The sequence below is a fragment of the Gymnodraco acuticeps genome, unplaced genomic scaffold (genome assembly GCF_902827175.1).
Source record: "Gymnodraco acuticeps unplaced genomic scaffold, fGymAcu1.1, whole genome shotgun sequence".
Taxonomy (NCBI): Eukaryota; Metazoa; Chordata; class Actinopteri; order Perciformes; family Bathydraconidae; genus Gymnodraco; species Gymnodraco acuticeps.
In genome coordinates this window covers 2,440,097-2,457,623 of record NW_022990441.1, presented here as the reverse complement: position 1 = coordinate 2,457,623, position 17,527 = coordinate 2,440,097, and the positions used below count along the sequence as shown (strand labels likewise).

Genomic DNA, 17,527 nt, shown 5'->3' with positions numbered 1-17,527 from the left:
TGAATTGAGCATTGTGAATGTAGCTTTACCAACCTGTTGGAGAAACCAGCCTGATGTTGATTACAACTGTAGGGTTGTAATGAAACAATTGACTAACAACAAGCAATCTTTAGTTAAAAGCGATTAGACCATTTCATTGTGGATCCTTTATCATGTCATAGCATGAACAGCCCAGGTGTTATCGATAGCATTAATAATGGCTGCATTCAATAGACGGCTCATTAAGACTAAATTACCGACTCACTGATAAAGATTACTGTGATACCGCAATCTGCCATTGTAAGTGTTACTAGTCAAAGTTTGCAACCTAAAGCGCAGGTATAAAGAGCTGGTATTGAAATTGATTTTAAACTGTCTGTGTTTTATCAGAGCAGGTTCACACAGAAATTAACCCTTTTTAAATAACATAATTATATTTAAGTCCATGTTAAGTGCCAACTGACTGAGCAGATAACTGCAATATCCCATCATGGTAGAGTACCTGTCTTTGTGTTATATTCAGATACAGTAAGGGCTTTCTTATACTGCTCACAGAGGAGCTCACACCTTTTTAAGAAGATTATTCTTTATGTTCCCTCTGGCTGTATAATGTACTTCTCCAACAGGAAGTGTGTTTGCTAAGTCCATAAGCCTGGAGACAGGAACACTAATGTGCTGTAGAGCAGCTCCCGTCGTCTGAACCCCCGGTCCAATGCACGTTTCAGTACTTAGTTTCAAGTGTAGTGCATTTAAAAAAAGAGTGATCAATGACCCAATTGTTGTAGGAATGGATATCAATAAGTTGTTTATTTGAGAAAGCTGAACATGAATAAAGACAAAAGCACAATGATTTGTAATTAAAAGGCATGTTTTACACGGACTGCAACAAACAGATAATAATATACATGGGAGTGGAGCTAGGGAAATAACATTTGCTGAGTTGCTATGGCTTGTGATGTTGCGCTTGCACTATGCTTGGCTGTACTAAACAAATTGTTGACTGGATAGTCTCTGATCCTTATATAATCACAACAAATGCACTAACGTTACAGCTCTTCATATTTACGACACTGAGTATGACTGAACTGCACTCTGGAACTGTAGGGGCGCTAAATCCGAAAAAATAATGCATCCTACATCATCTTGCTTAAATTCGAATTTTAAATGCTGTAAAACAGCCAAGCGAACAATAAATATATCATGATTGATGGTGTGTTGGTTGACTCAGCGCTCCTTTGATGACGCTCCTCCGTCTCTCTGTTTTCAGCAGCTGTCTGTTTATCTCTTTCTCTGATGTTGTTATGCGTGCTCTCCCTGCACAGCTGGCACAGCAGATGGTACAGGTACAAGCCACCCAGGTTTAGTGGCACAGGTGTAGCACATCTGTGTGGGAAAGAGAAAGGCAGAGAAGGGGTGATGAACACACACTTACAGGGATTGCAGAATGGTCCGATCCCGTAGAGTCAGTTGGATTCTTCCTACGGCCGGCGCATCCCTTCTTTTTCAATCTCTTAATGCACAGATGCCCTGGGAGCCGATCATTCAGCAAGTCATTGAATTAACCTAAACCGCAGACAAGGTCAAGCCGTGACCCTTGTTTGATCTGGTGTGCCGCGTTAATGTAAGTACTGGCAGTGCTCACTGAAGAGGATGTACAGGAGAGAGTGGAATAATCCCATGTTAGTGTTACCTGTTAGTGTTACGTGTGTGTGTGTGTGTGTGTGTGTCCGTGTGTGTGTGTCCGTGTGTGTCCGTGGAGTGACGGAGGATTGTGGAGGATGGGTTGAAGAAAAGGTCTGCCAAGCACTGAGGAGCAGACAAGAAGATAAGGAGATTGGGACACAGACAGGGAGACGGGAACCAAACAACGTTAAAGGTAGTCGATAAGGAAGACGGTGTACTTAAGACAGGCGGAGGAGGGAGTCTGCTGCACAACTCCTCTTTCCATCTGTGGTGTTAAGTAAGAGGCTTGAGGAACGAGGGAAGGCAGCAGAGAGCATGTGTGCAAGGGAGAGTAAGCCGGGGCATCTGGTTTTGTTAAGGCCCCAGAACATTCCTTCCCTCTGTTGGATTCTGGCTGGCAGCTTTTAAAGAGACACATTCTCATATCCTGCTCGGAGCCCTGCCCTCTCTCTTGAAGTTTATTTTATGACAGCCGAGGGTCACATGCAAGATGTATGTTATGTGCGCTGTTTTGCATGACATTCGGCAGGGTTGTTGGATGTCTACTTTAACATAGAGGAGTAAAAGCAGAAGCATGTTAATGACAGGTGACTGTTTATTAATATCTTATTTCAATTATATTAGTTTGGTTTTAAGCAAACAAATACAGAAGGTGCTACCACTTTGTCAATGTTAAATCATTTCACTTTATTAGCTTCGACTGTGATTACTGAGCTGCTAGCATAAGTGGACAGCTAAGATCATTGAGAGGTTTGTCTTTGAACACCAACAAGGTTTATCATCGGTCATTTTGAGTATCTTTTCCAAACCTGAAATAAGAACAATAGGATGTACGTTTGACTGCTGATGCTCAAATCCTTAAAACACGCACACAACGTCATCACAGCTATCATGAATACTAACCTAAAATGAGTCAAATGCCCACGATGCAATGCTTTTGTTACATGATACGGCAGGTGTCATGGTAGGAATCTCAACGCAGGAACGTGCCGCATAAGTAACAGGGTTTTAATTTGACTGTAAGAGACTGGATATGATTGGGTCATTGTCCTCATGTCACTCATGGGGATGGACGGGTCTTCAATGCAGTTAAGGGCCGACCACAACAGTTCTTCAGCTGGCAGCTTTAGCTGGTACATGAGGACATAAAGCTTGCCAGTGAAGAACTGCTGTAGGTCTGCCATCGAGCAACTTTTACCCAACATCCACTTGAATGCACAAAACCTGCATAGAAATACAGTGACATTTACGGGCATCTGTGACATTTACTGAGACTAGTGTAAATAATTCAAACAGAAATCAGTTAAATACTCAAGTCCTCATATCTACTTAATGAAACAGTCATTCACACCATCCTCACCATCAAGGCAGAACTGAGTGTTCAAAAGGTTGTTGAGGGCATGGCTTTCCTGAAAATAATAATAATATATATATATATCTAGAAAGAAATAAGTGCCATTTCAATTACATACCCTGCAGTTCGAGATCTTTTGGAGCCAGGATCTAGCAACCATTATTTGTGCTCCATCTTAAGGCTTTGCACACAAACGCGTACACAGACACACTCCTTTTTATTTCTGTTTTACTGAGAGAGCTTGCTGTGGGAGAGATGTGGGGAGGTAGAGAGAAAGATACCGGAGAGGAAAACGTATAACATTCCTTTCTGCTTATTTGTGAATACTGTGGTTTACGGCGTTTTAAAATTAACGCGCATACTTAAACACGCAAGCTGCATGTGCGTACCGGAACAGAGCTAGCCTGCATCAGACATGCCTACTGTTTTAGCATTCTCTCTGCTTTTGCTATAATTGAATACAGAAGTCTTTTGCTAGTTAGATAGTTTTGCCCCTGGTTACAGGCTGGAACGCCTTATAGAAAACAGCTCTTGTCCTGTGGGGCAGTTCAGTTTACAGCCGCCATACAGGCCTGAATGAAAGAATTTTCCTTGCAGTTCAGACACTTCCACTCCCTTGGGTGTGTAACTGCTTGACCAACATGTCAAGTGTGTCATTATTTTACCTTGGGAAACTCCCCAAAAATTCCACCCCAATGAATGTCAGTTTAAGAAATGTTGGTAGAAGGATGTAGCCCTGAAGAGTAACTGCACAGCTCCAATTTGGTCCATCATGTTCTTTGCTATGAAATAGTCTTGAAAGTTTAACAATGGCCTAATTGAGTGTTAGAAATACAAAGTGACAAGAAAACCCTCCATGTGATGTTCCACTTTAACGTCCCCTTTCCGCTAGCCTCTGTGCGATACTTGTGAGTAGCCCAGGATTTGTCTCACATGGCTTCCATTCAGCTGGCATGACTTCAACTATTGCAGTCACTCAGTCTGAAAAGCCTTTCCCTAGCAGCATATTCTTACACAGTTCAAGGACAGGACTTTGGGCAAACTAGCTCTCAGCAGCACTGCGAACCCAGCAACCCTGTGAAACTCAATGAACCCCACGCTGCTCTGAGCAACAGTGGAAAGCTCCCGACTGCAGAGAAACACACACACGAACGTACACACACACACTTGTGGAAGAGGAATGGTCCTCTTCCACATACATTCTGAATGGGCTGTGGGACTTGATCTTGTACTGAATCCAGAGGGATCCATTGTGGTTGCATTATACTGGAGATGAGATCCCGGGCAAAGGCTCCTCTTTTGTTCCCATTGAGTACATTAGTGAAGAGGCACCTGATATCCATTGGCCTTTCTAAGGAAGGAAGAGATATTCTGGTTCTCAAGTTGTATTTAAACTGAAGATTTATGGAGAAATTGAGAGAAAAGTAAACAGAACAAATGGATTTATATAGGAGACAGAAAATGATGATGGAAAAAAGAACTGATAGGTCAGGGATCAGCAGTGCTACAATAAAACAAACTGGAGACCATGTGAAAAACCTGTTTTCTCTACTGACTGGACATTCAAGTCTGAAGGACAATTTCAAAGAAACGCAAGAAAAAGCACTGAATGGTACAAAACAAAGAAGGGACTATATAAAATCAATTTACATCTTCATTATACACCAACTACATGTTGGTTGGTTTTTCATATAGCATACAAATTAAGTTGAGCCTCTTTTTGTCCCTTTTCGTGACAAATAGAGCTGCAGTTTGTTTCCCGTTAATGTCCTTTTCCCCTATTATTCCTTAACCATGTTCTTTCTCTGCTCACAATATGTTTAGCATGCACAAAACACGCACACAGAGCCCATCCCAGAGTGAGGAACACAGTGTACCAGAGGAGTGATTTATTACACAGAGCTGATGATTCCCAGGACAATTACAGCCAGCCTAAGCAACAGGCTGAAAATGGCTACTCGGAGTGTGTGCGCACAAATACGCAAACACACATCATGTACACAGTGCGTGTGTAAGAGTGATTCAAGCACAGTTGGCAGTGTGCTAATGATAACTAAAGTTGTGGGGAACAAGGCCTGCTGTCATTAAGTTGTGTCTATAAAGCTACAAAAGTAAGGTCAATGCATTAAAACAAAAAAGACGAGGTAGTTAGCTTTAAGGTAGGATTAGGTGAGGTTTGCTGAAGTTAAAAATGGTAAATGGACTGCATATAAATGGCACTTCCCTACCTTATCAAACAAAACTGACTTTTGAAGTTGTCTCTCATTCATGCATTCATATTGATATTATTATGTGTATAGCATATCATCAACCTTTCTGTAGCAGCATCAACTGAAAAAAATCTATAAAAGAAATCTGCTAAATACAAATACCCACACTATACAAAAGTACAAATTAACGATCCAAAAGGAAATGTGAATAATATACCTATTAAGAAAAAAGTGTTATGTTAGTTAGGTATAGCAAGTCTGTTAAAATGTGTCTCAAGGCAGGATTCGAAAGCAGAACGAATACTAACTTGAGTAGAAGTAACAATTCAAGCAATGCGTTTTCAAATGCAAAATCACTGTCAGGCTTTCAGAGAAAATGCCACCTATGACACTTTGCAAACAGCCAGTATCAACATACCCCCATACAGAGAGTGATTAGACTTCACACACAGCTCGCTCCTTCAGAAACACCCTTATTTGTTTTTAGTGCCACCTAACTCGTCTGAACGCAGCCGTCTGATCAGTTTGAGCTGTGATGATCTTTATGAGAACATTTGACTGATGTCTAATTGCTGAAGTATGATAAAAGAAAGCACACAGGGGATGGAGAATGGATTAAATCTATGAATGCTTGCCAATAACATATCCTTGAGGGCTGTGCAGGGAAGCCCCATGAATCATTGTAGGAATGTAATTTGCTATCCAAAACTGATGCGGAAAAATGCATCCAGTCTATGATATTTGAACAATTCCAGTATCATGATGGTTAAGTAAACTAACAATTCTCCTGCGCCATGAGAAGGCAACAGGAGAAACCAGGAACTAATAATCTGATATGTTTATTTACCTGGGAATTAGCATTCAGATTATTTCCTCAATTCTGACACACTGCAAGCGTGCAGCAATTTTTGTGCATGTGATCACTACTAGATCACATGCACACCCTACCCCCATAACCTTTACTCAAGGCCATGACAAATTGCTTTCATGTCAGTGTGGATCAATATACTATAGCTATAGCTCTTCTCTGACTGCCTTAAATGGGATTAGTGAAAAGAAAGGGACCTCATTTCCAGATAAGAATACATATACAAGCAAACCTTGCTGAAGTGTAATCCTGATGGAGCAGCGTACTAACACTAGCACTCTGTCAGAATATGTGCATCATTCGCACTGCTTGTTTTTCTAAATGATAGAGATGAAGGATGCAAGCTAGAATTGACTGGCACTGATTTTGTGTGTGTGCGGACAGGGATGATTTGTATGTGGTATGTGAGCGAGGAAATGTATGCATGCACGGGGAGATGGATCGGAGGGGGGGAGGATTCCACGCCCTGTTTTATAGAAGCACGACTAGCTTCCTCACTCACGACACATGCACACTCACGCTATGTGTATCATGAAAGGCAACTTTACACGGCAGAAAGACAATCACGCATGAACCCAGCAGTATATTGTATAATATCTATTCATGCCTACGGCTGCTGTTTATCTGGATATTAATTAATGATTACAAATTAAACAAATTACAGTACAAAACAACTTCCAGTGGTAGAAGACATGAACATGCATGAGGCATCCTTTAAATGTTGAGACCTGTAAATGGCTAATGTGTTCCTCATAAGAAGTTCTGTCTCGAAGGGTGGGGCCCATGACACATGGCACAAACTAGTGACTCAGCCACATACGCACACCATTGTTTTTAACAAGGCATTTATGCTCTAAAAATACACCTGACAGCAATTATGTCAGTTATTATCCACGTAAGTGTGAAATGTTGCAGCAACCTTTAATCCAGTGAGCACAGCTTGTTACTGGACCGATGTCCTTCAAGTGCATTATGACATTTGTTTAAGGAAGAGGTGATGTCAACTGGCAGGAAGACAACAGGTGGGAAAGCGGAAGAGGGAAGGTACCTTCCAGTTGAGGCTTTCAGAGCATCTAACACAATTTCATACTGAACATCTGGAGCCGGGAACACATGGGAACAGTATGGAGTATGAATTTGTGTGTGTGGGTGCGTGCGTGAAGGAAAGGGGGAGGCTGGTGTGTTGCTTTTTTGATGTCATCAAGTGAGAATCAGACAACCTGATCATGGTGTTCCCACCATGCATACATGAGACAATGACATAGCATGACTCTCTAAGTGTGTGTGTGTCTATGGAAAATATAACTGAAAAGGAGGGGGCCGGAGGGCTCCTGAGACAGTGAGATACAGAGACAGAGGGGTGGAAGTAGGGGTGTGAACACTGGGAAAAGAGGCCCAACATAAAGAAAAGATTTGTGTGCTTCCTTCGCCCGTCATCTCCCTTCCTACCACTGGAAGAAGTGTGTCAAAGAGCACATTGTCTCCCTCTATGTATCTGTTAGTGTCCATCCCTCGCACTGCCCTTGTAGTCCCTGCAAATGCATCCTCCCTCTCTCCCCCTCTCTTTCTGTATGTATATCCTTTGTCCCTCCTCCAAACTAGCAGCTTAGTTAGGGTGCTGAGAGACAGGAAATGCCTGTAGGGCATATGAATAAGAAGTGGCAGCTGCCCATGCGTGGTACGAATCCCGAGGATCTCCTCAGTATCATCCTTCACTGCACGTAGCCTCCTTACAGTGAAGGAGAAGAAGACATGGAAGGCTAAAACACACTATCATCTCCTTGCTGACCAATTTCATTTTGTTTACGAAAGATCATTTAGTTTTAAAGCAAACCACTGGTTGACTACTTGCCTTTCTGTCAAGTTGAATGGTCATTTAGAGGCAGTTATTATTTACCACCCACCCTTTTGATTTTACCCAAACACACACCCACTCGACCTTCTCCTTATGTAGACTTCAAACTTTACTCACTTCTATTTGCTTTATTGGTTCCTGGTTTCTAATTGGATAGAGGATGATCAAGAACATCTCATCTATTGCACTGAGACAAGATGAAATGATAGTTTGCTTGGTCAAATAAAACTGTGCCAAGCAAAGGTCAACTGTAAGTCAACCACAGGCTTATCACAGTCCACTGAACAGTATGTGTGTGTGTAAGGGAAATGGCGGGGGTATGTTAGACTAAAATGAAATGCGTTTGTAAATGTGTGTATCTGTGAGTGAGTGTGTATCCTGCCGTTCTGGCCCGAGCTGTGCCCAGATGGCCTGAGAGTACAGTGTGCTAAGCTAACAGAGACGAGACAGACATTCACCCCGAGTTACTGAGCTGGAAGAACACCGAGGTCTGACACATAATACTGATCCACATCTCATCCAGAGGCCACGCCCTATTAAATATCCTCAATTAAATTGTACAGGTTTGAACGTTTGAACTGAATACATTAGATGCAACATGACATAAGAATCCAACAGATTTACTCATTGAATAAAGAGAGTAGATAAACACATGGAAATACTGACGCATAGCCACAGTAAAATCAGCCATCTTAAATATAAATGCTATTTATTTTAAGACACTCATGTCCTGATATTTTCATGCATTGCATTTTTAAGTTCCTTAGTTCTCTGGTCAATTATTCTTTATTAAATAACTTGAGGGTTAAGAACTAACCCTGACAAATAATTGATTATCAGAATTGTTGCATATGCATTTCTCTCATTTGACTAAAGTTCCTTTTTATCAGTAGACGTCATGGAAAGAGACGGTGCTGCATGAGTATACTTGGATAATATGCTGATATGTAGTTCAAACTATACTGTAGGTGCTATCTTATATTCACAAAAAGACCTGTTGCAGTATCCTGCTGAAGTTACTACAAAAGGAATGTACCAAAGTGTCCTTTTTCACCTGTCCATTGCCTATCACTATCACCCATTATTCTTCCTTCCATCTTTCTTCCATTCATCTCCATGTGCTTCATACTTCTCTCTTTAACAGCCTCCCGGACTTTCATTTTCCTCCATCTCACTTTTCCCATCTGTGATCTACGTATTTTATCCTTTTATATTACTTCCTTGCTCTCCCTTCGCAAGATCCCTTTCTCTCCTCCTCAACCGGCTCAGCTCTCTGTGTCTTTAGGTTGGTCAGTTCAGCAAGGCCGAGTTACATTCCTGGGATGCCTGCTACATATGGTCCACATTCCAGCCGGTCTGCTGAGAGGCCCACCGCTCCTCACCACCGGCCCTGCAGGGACCAGCCAAAAACTGAGCGTCCCACAGCAATGCTTCAGAATTAAAAAAAAAATCTTCACACAGCTTTAGTTAGTTCAGCCTGTGCATGTATGAGACTTGAACTGAAACTCAGAACTTAAGGTCCATGCTGAGCCTAAAACAACGTTTCATTTAGCTCTTTGTCCTTACACACAGGCGGCTGTGCTCTGTATGTCTGTTCCCTCAGGCTTTACCTCTGGCTCTGTGTGAAGTTTTACATTTTTATTGCAGAAGATAACTTTTCCAGTGGGCAGGCACGCAAAGTGCAACATGTGTTTTACATATGCGTATGGCGCTGGCCTGGTATACCTCAAACAGCCCTTCTGAGGAGTAGTGGGAATATCTCTCCATATGAGGCAGTTACAATTTAATCTGGGACACAGTTGGAATACTGTTAGTGCTGCATCACCAACCACTACATTTTAGGCCTTTCCATCGTGCATACACCCACACATACTGGTCCTGTGCATGTGTGCACATGAAAACACAGAGTACATCTGTCTCTTCATCAGATGATACCATACACACACCTTCGTACAGCACGCCAACACCTGCCAAGGAGCACTGCCTGTCTTAAACAGACTCAGACACACACCCTTTAACCATCCTACCATTTCTATAGTTGCTAACCTCTTTCAACCTAACCATGGACATTAAAAGCAACATTTACAATCAATGCTGTACTAAATGTAAGCACGTAAAATTAGCCTAGGCTAGACAAGGTTATCGCTCTCTATGCTGTCTGGGTGTGGCCATAAAAATGTGCAACCTCACTGCAGCTACCGCATTTCCACCGCAGATCCTCCCCTCTTTGATCGGCCATCAATAGCATTCAATGCTCAGTACTGCTCGGATTCATTCTCATTCATAAGCTTAAATTAGCAGAGGAGTGACTCATCAAATAACACACTTTATGGCTCTGATCAATGTTAGAGACTCTGACGGGGTAAATGGATTCCAGATCTTTCTGTAGGTATTTTGACTAAATTAACTAAAAGGCCTGTTAGTGAGAATAAACCATTCCCGATTTTCCCACTTTAACATATACAAATATTCGCATAAAAGATGGCAAACACTCTAAAACACACACAAAGATACAAGCATTCACATGCAATACAAATAAAACGACTGCCACATGATTTTACATTTAACTCTTTAGATTATAGGGCACAGGGACACACATTGCTGGCACAAACGCCAGATCCCAATCTTTCCCCTCTTACATGTCCTTTCTGTGTGTTTCTGGGGAGTGGCGCAATATACGTCACTACTGGACGCCTGTATTAATCACATCTAGCCGTGCAGAGATAATGACTGTGCCGGCTTACCACACACACACACACACATTTTAGCAGACATAGGTCAATTCAATGTGGCTAAACAATCTAGCTCAGACAAAGCAAACACTCACACAAGATGGCAAAGGGGAGAAGGAGAGGGTGGATAAGAGCTTAAGGGGGAGCTACTTCTTAACTGTAAAGATTGGTACACTATACTTTACATTTATATCAGGAGAATGGCTTTGTAGTGAATTGGGGTGTCGACAAACAGCAGCTGACTTTATAAAATCTTTAAATTCTTCACAGATCCACTGTAGTTACTCCTGTTTGCAGGCAGCTAGGCTGCAGATTCAGTTCCTTTATACTGGACGTGACAATGATGTGAACTTCTAACCTCGCCCCTATTTAATGCCGTTTTCTTGGACTGAAATGTTCACATCCTTTTTGTCTTTTATCCATCATAATGTGTCATTGTGACCACAGTCAATGAGGCATTGTAGATATATATTGACACATTCCTATATGTGAAACCAATCCCAACACGGCACTTCCTGCATTTGCGTGCGCTGCAGTTTCGACTTTATTATAACCAAGGTTGATTCAATAAAGAATTTGCAGGGCCTGGGCACTTGAATAGAGACATCCTGATAATCCAGATGTGTCCAGTGGCCCAGACTCTGACCGGCCTGCAGTAGCATGTATAATTCACTATTCATACCCAAAAGAGGGGGATAATTACAGCTGGCCGGGTGCTCTTGAGGAAAGGGAGTTAGTGGGGGAAGCCAAAATGAGTCCTGTGCAACAAATAAGGATTTCCAGAGCATCTCTTGCCTGAAAATATACTTTCTTTAATTAATTGTGCAGAATTGGAGGAGGAAAGCAGGGGGAAAGGACATGACATTGTTGGCAATTTAACAAGGTACACTTGTCAATGCTGGGCAGGCCCTCGGAAAAGGAGCAGCAGTGGGGACTTCTTATTAAACCTTCACAACTACAATCTGTGGAGAAGAAAGCCATCTGCCAACAGAAATGGCTGTGATTCGCGAAGGGTCAAGTTATCCATTAGGAGCCTTTATGCCAAATATAAAAGATGAAAAGGTCTAAGCTGACGTAGAAGGAATGCAAGTGGAAAAAACCCACTGATTGCTAAACAGAATGAGAGGACGCGGAGTTTCAGCTCAGCAGATGAATCACACCCAGACTCAACGCCATTTTCTGAGCTTTGGAACCTGAGCTTTGATAAGTTGTTATATTTAAACCCATTGCCTTCCTAATGTTGACATCTTTAACCCAAGATTACATAAACATTGAGGGCCCTGAATGCTGCCTATAAGATTACATAACCTGTGTCACTAGCATACATACAAAAGGAGGACATAGGAAATGGTCTGCCTAAACTTGCAACAGGTTGATGAGCACAGCACAGTAATCACTTCACCAGTAAAAAAAAAAAAGAAGACGAGCAATGAAACATAACAGCCTAAATTAAAAAAACTATTACAAATACAACATGCCACACACTTCTCAAGTAGACCAAAATGTGCCTACCTTTTTTGCTTACAATAGAGATGTAATCATTCCACATGTTGACTCAAATACAACCACGCCTTACCTAAGTCAATTTACACCTCTGTTGATTCCTGAAGGTAGATCCTGATGCGGTGATCTAAAGTTGGTTTAAAGACCAGAAGATCTACTGTGGGCACCTGGAGACACTGAGGGGAAAAACAGCATAAGACAAGCTTGAAAGGGGAAATGAATGACGCGGAGGGAGAGAGGAGGAGGAGGAGGTGGTGGGGGGGGCAACTCTCCACATCCATGCTGCGCTACAAAGGGTGGGGCCTTGAGGAATTCACCCTATCTACTCGACTTAAAGCTTATCTTAATTAGACTATACAGGGTCAGTTTGCCTGTGCACCCAATTATGATTGAGTTATTGTGGTATAAACGAGTGAGGAACGACGGCTCGATGTTCTTTGTAAAGTCGAGCAGACTACTGTAGGCTAATATAGACCCAACTCTTTTTTCAGCTGGGTTTAGATTTATTAAACGCCTAAACGTTTTCCTCGGGAAAGACACACCCGCCCCATCCCAGTATAGTAATATACACTGTATCATAGACAAACAGAAAAAAAAGATAGGCCACGACTGATCAACACGATACCTTCAAAATCATTTGTTTAGACTGACAATACATATTATTGGAATATTAATACAACATATTCAAATGGCTTTGAGATGACACCGTCGCACACCCTCTCCTGTGGCCTTCAAATGTCACCTCCGCTAAAAAGTTTGCAAAAATGAATTTGACAGTCGCACTTACTTTGGTCCGCTCCACTTGTAAGAACGCCTACACTATGTCAAATATGCGCAATTTGTGCCATGCTTGTATGAGATTTGATGGTTATTACGCTCTCCTCGGACCGTTTCCCCCACGCCCAGTTTGCTTGTGGCATTCTGCAGGACCGGCTACTGTAAAGTTGCCACGTCCGTTGCATTTAACTTATGAAATCAAAACGACCGGCCAAGCAGTAACACTTGACTTACTTATTTACTGCGTAATAGTCCAATTATTCAACTGCGATGGATTTACAGCATAAGGTGCGCACGTCAGGATAGCAATACGTTTGTTATGTAATATCGTCCTAGATGTAAATGACTGGATATAATCTATAAAGCCATTGGGATATAAAAACAGCCTCAGCCCTCACTGAACACTCGAGTAGAAACAGACGGTTTTGTACCAATTTTCCGTGCAGAAGCCTTAAAGAAACCCTCAGCCACACCTTAACTCTCAATCAATTTTTTTCTGACAGTTCCAGAGGTTTCGACGAGATTCAAAGCCTGCAAGTTCTCCCTAACCAGACGGTCGCTTTCTGCGTCTCGTTCACTCCGGTGTTATCGTTTAAACGTATAAAAAAGAGAATATAAAAACGGTCCAATCTGAGTATCCGGTTGGCCGGTCCCACCCCGTGCTGCTCGCTGCTCGCTGCTCGCTGCTCCTCGGGGCTCCCTCCCCGGTCTCTCTCCCGTCCAACTCCTCTCTTCAAACCGGCTACTCACTCCGATCAGCTGGCAGGGCTGTGACGTCAACACCCACAACCCACCAATCAGACTTGGACCGGAAAAGCCACTGCAGACGCCCACTGTGAACGCACGATGACGATCAGGTGCATCGACCATTGAGAGTGCAACTCTCGGTGAGAATTAAGGCGGGCGCAAGAAACAGTGACCAATAGGATTACATCCGCCCATGGGAGGCGTTTTATCATTTGACCTATTAGGTGTTGGGAAGAATCATGTGTGAAGTGTTAGGAACTTTTCTACACCAACAGGCTACATATACAATTGAATTGATTTGACCTGATTAATTTTACATAGTTGAAGTAACAAACATATTTGTACTATAATTATATAATAATTCCATTAGTCAAGACTTCTTACGAAAGTTATTTGATAATTAGGCTGCAATTATTTTCAGCTTGTGGATCACACAAATGTCAAATGCTGTCTATTCTATCAAAGTCGATTTTATTTGTACAGCCCCAAAACTTCTGCTTGTAAATCTCATCTTTAACCCAAAGCTCCACCTCATAGCTGCTTTTTATGCTGAATTATAGCTGCTTATGTTATGTCATAGTCCTTTATTTGTATAACTATGGAAAGCACTCCCTTCTTGAAAATGTTCCCTCTAAAAGTAAACTCTTACAGTGTATTATTATTGTAAGTTTAAATATTATTTTTAGCACATTACCGGCATTTCCATTTTGACTTCTTGGTCATACAATCTTGACACCTTTGCTGTTGATGTATAGATGGCTTATTTGTTATTTAATGATTCCCTACACCAGAGAGACACAACAGGGAGGAATTCCTCTCCCACCCACCTCTTCACTACATTTCCCATCACAGCAGTTTTTGTATCTTTTTTTAAGCAAACACAGCATTCCTGTGGTTTTGAGTTGGGAAAGAATCGGGTTATACTACCAAATAAGTGATTGCACTTCTCCAGGATGGAAACCTCAATTGGAGGCTTGCTTGTTGAAGTCACTACAATTCCACATTTGGAAAAGAGACTGGAGTGTGCTACATTTTCCCTGCAAACCACACATGTGGCAGCTGTGGAAGGATCTCTCTCTCTTGAGGATTCAATGTGAAATGAAAATGCACTTAATGTACTTGTTTATTTGTTCAAAACATTAGCCATGTCTGCAGAGAGCAACATAATTTGGGGACTGAGTGTGACATGAAGACATGAGACAGTAAGGACTAGATAGAGTCTTTGATACTGAGAAGCAGGGCCCAGTGCTGCATAATTAAAGATACATGAAGTCTTCTCAAGCCACTGCAGTGCATGCATGAGAAGAACCAAATCTTGAGTGAATTTTCTCATGCTTTTTTAATGCACTGGATATCTGTGTGCATGTTGTGCACACATTGTTGCATATTAGCATGGTTTATCAGAGTGGGGATCATTAGATGGTTCTACATGCCTGTCCATATACAGCATTAACACACAGATATTGCATGCATTTTTAGTTTAATGAGCATGCATATGCTCACAAACAAGCTGTAAATGTATGCGTTCATGTCAGGATAGAATCAAAACCATGCAGTATACATCGCCTTGTCAGCTAATATTTTGGCTGAGGAACAGAGCAGAGAAGTTACGCAGATCAAAGGCAACAACCTGTCATCCCTTTTGTTGTAACATATATTAAACAGGCAGTAACACAACGCCGCCTCAGCACAGTGACACAGCTTTTATTCCTTGCCTCAATTTATGTTGATGCATTCACAAAGCTGGGCAGGAATGCGCCACAGGCACACATCGTTCAAGAAACCAATCCTTTCCCTCTTACATGGCTCTAACACATAACGTGAGGTGGCTGTGATGGTACCCTCCCCCCCTCCCTTTTTCTCTGTGTCTGCTGACTTTTAACCATCTGGTGTACCATTCCTTTCATGTCTCAGGGATAATGCATTCTCACACACGTCTTTGCTGGAGAACTAATAAAACAGTTCCTGTAGTCTTCAATAAAAACACCTTGGCTAGATTTGTCTGATAAAGATGACCCTCATGTTCAAATACTAGTTACATCACAGTTGATGAACAGTTGTGTGTGCTGATATGGGATTATCGGCTGAGCCCTTTTTAGAAAAGTAAATAGATTGAAATCTAAGTAATATTTTGGCAATCATTACTTCTCAGTCAGACGTGATCTTCACTCATTGATGATTTACTTACATCCTTGAATGCAGGCTGGATACTTGTGGGGACAGTTTATCTCCACATACAGTGGGGCAAAAAAGTATTTAGTCAGCCACCAATTGTGCAAGTTCTCCCACTTAAAAAGATGAGAGAGGCCTGTAATTGTCATCCTAGGTATACCTCAACTATGAGAGACAAAATGAGAAAAATAAATACAGAAAATCACATTGTCTGATTTTTAAAGAATTTATTTGCAAATTATGGTGGAAAATAAGTATTTGGTCAATAACAAAAATGAATCTCAATACTTTGTTATATACCCTTTGTTGGCCGTGACAGCTCTGTCACGGCCAACAAAGGGTATATAACAACGTTTGACCTCTAGGTCAAACGTTTTCTGTAAGTCTTCACAAGGTTTTCACACACTGTTGCTGGTATTTTGGCCCATTCCTCTTTGTTTGTTACTTTGGTCCCAGCTCTCTGCAGGTCATTGACTAGGTCCCCCTGTGTGGTTCTGGGATTTTTGCCCACCGTTCTTGTGATCATTTTGACCCCACAGGGTGAGATATTGCGTGGAGCCCCAGATCGAGGGAGATTATCAGTGGTCTTGTATGTCTTCCATTTTCTAATAATTGCTCCCACAGTTGATTTCTTCACACCAAGCTGCTTACCTATTGCACATTCAGTCTTCCCAGCCTGGTGCAGGTCTACAATTTTGTTTCTGGTGTCCTTTGACAGCTCTTTGGTCTTGGCCATAGTGGAGTTTGGAGTGTGACTGTTTGAGGTTGTGGACAGGTGTCTTTTATACTGATAACGAGTTCAAACAAGTGCCATTAATACAGTTAACAAGTGGAGGACAGAGGAGGCTCTTAAAGAAGAAGTTACAGGTCTGTGAGAGCCAGACATCTTGTTTGCTTGTAGGTGACCAAATACTTATTTTACCGAGGAATTTACCAATTAATTAATTACAAATCCTACAATGTGATTTCCTGGATTCTTTCCCCCCATTCTGTCTCTCATAGTTGAAGTGTACCTAAAATGAACATTACAGGCCTCTCATCTTTTTAAGTGGGAGAACTTGCACAATTGGTGGCTGACTAAATACTGTTTTGCCCCACTGTAATAGGGGCATCTTTGATATTTTTTTACTAGAGAACTTTTTGTTGGACTGGTATTTGTATTAACTTTAGAAATAGAAGATTGACATCCTCAAAGTAATAAACCCTTTGCAAAGTGAACGTCTCAAAACAAGATTATGATCAAGCAATGCTGCTAAAATATATCCTGTTGAAGGATAGAGAAGAGACATCTTAAAACTTTAGTTCGATGGGCATGATTTATAATCCCTACATATAGGACAGTTTGTTGCGCACCACTTGAAATAATCTGATTATATTCCTGTAAACAATTACTTTGAGAATCACAAGCCACTAGATTTCTCTCTGGCCTCAAATGATGAATCATTTGAGCAATCATAGAGAGAATGGTTACAGTGAACCAAACCAGTAATGACTATGATTGGTTGGATTTTAAGGCAGGATGAACAACATGTTGAATCTGATAAACAGTTACATTTAAGTCTATGACCTTTTTCTGATAATTTTAGTAAGTAATTGTGAAAGTAAAGGATTTTGATGGCATTCAACTTTACCTAATATACCACTTGC

The 17,527-nt window shown here is 41.5% G+C and overlaps 1 long non-coding RNA gene across 1 annotated transcript; it reads right to left on the bottom strand.

The window, feature by feature from the left end:
• Positions 1 to 755: 755 nt before the first annotated feature.
• Positions 756 to 13,673, bottom strand: LOC117552297. Its single transcript, XR_004569920.1, has 2 exons — positions 12,258 to 13,673; positions 756 to 1,362 (listed from the first exon to the last, which is right to left on the bottom strand). It is a non-coding gene; the product is annotated as an uncharacterized LOC117552297 (long non-coding RNA).
• Positions 13,674 to 17,527: the final 3,854 nt, after the last annotated feature.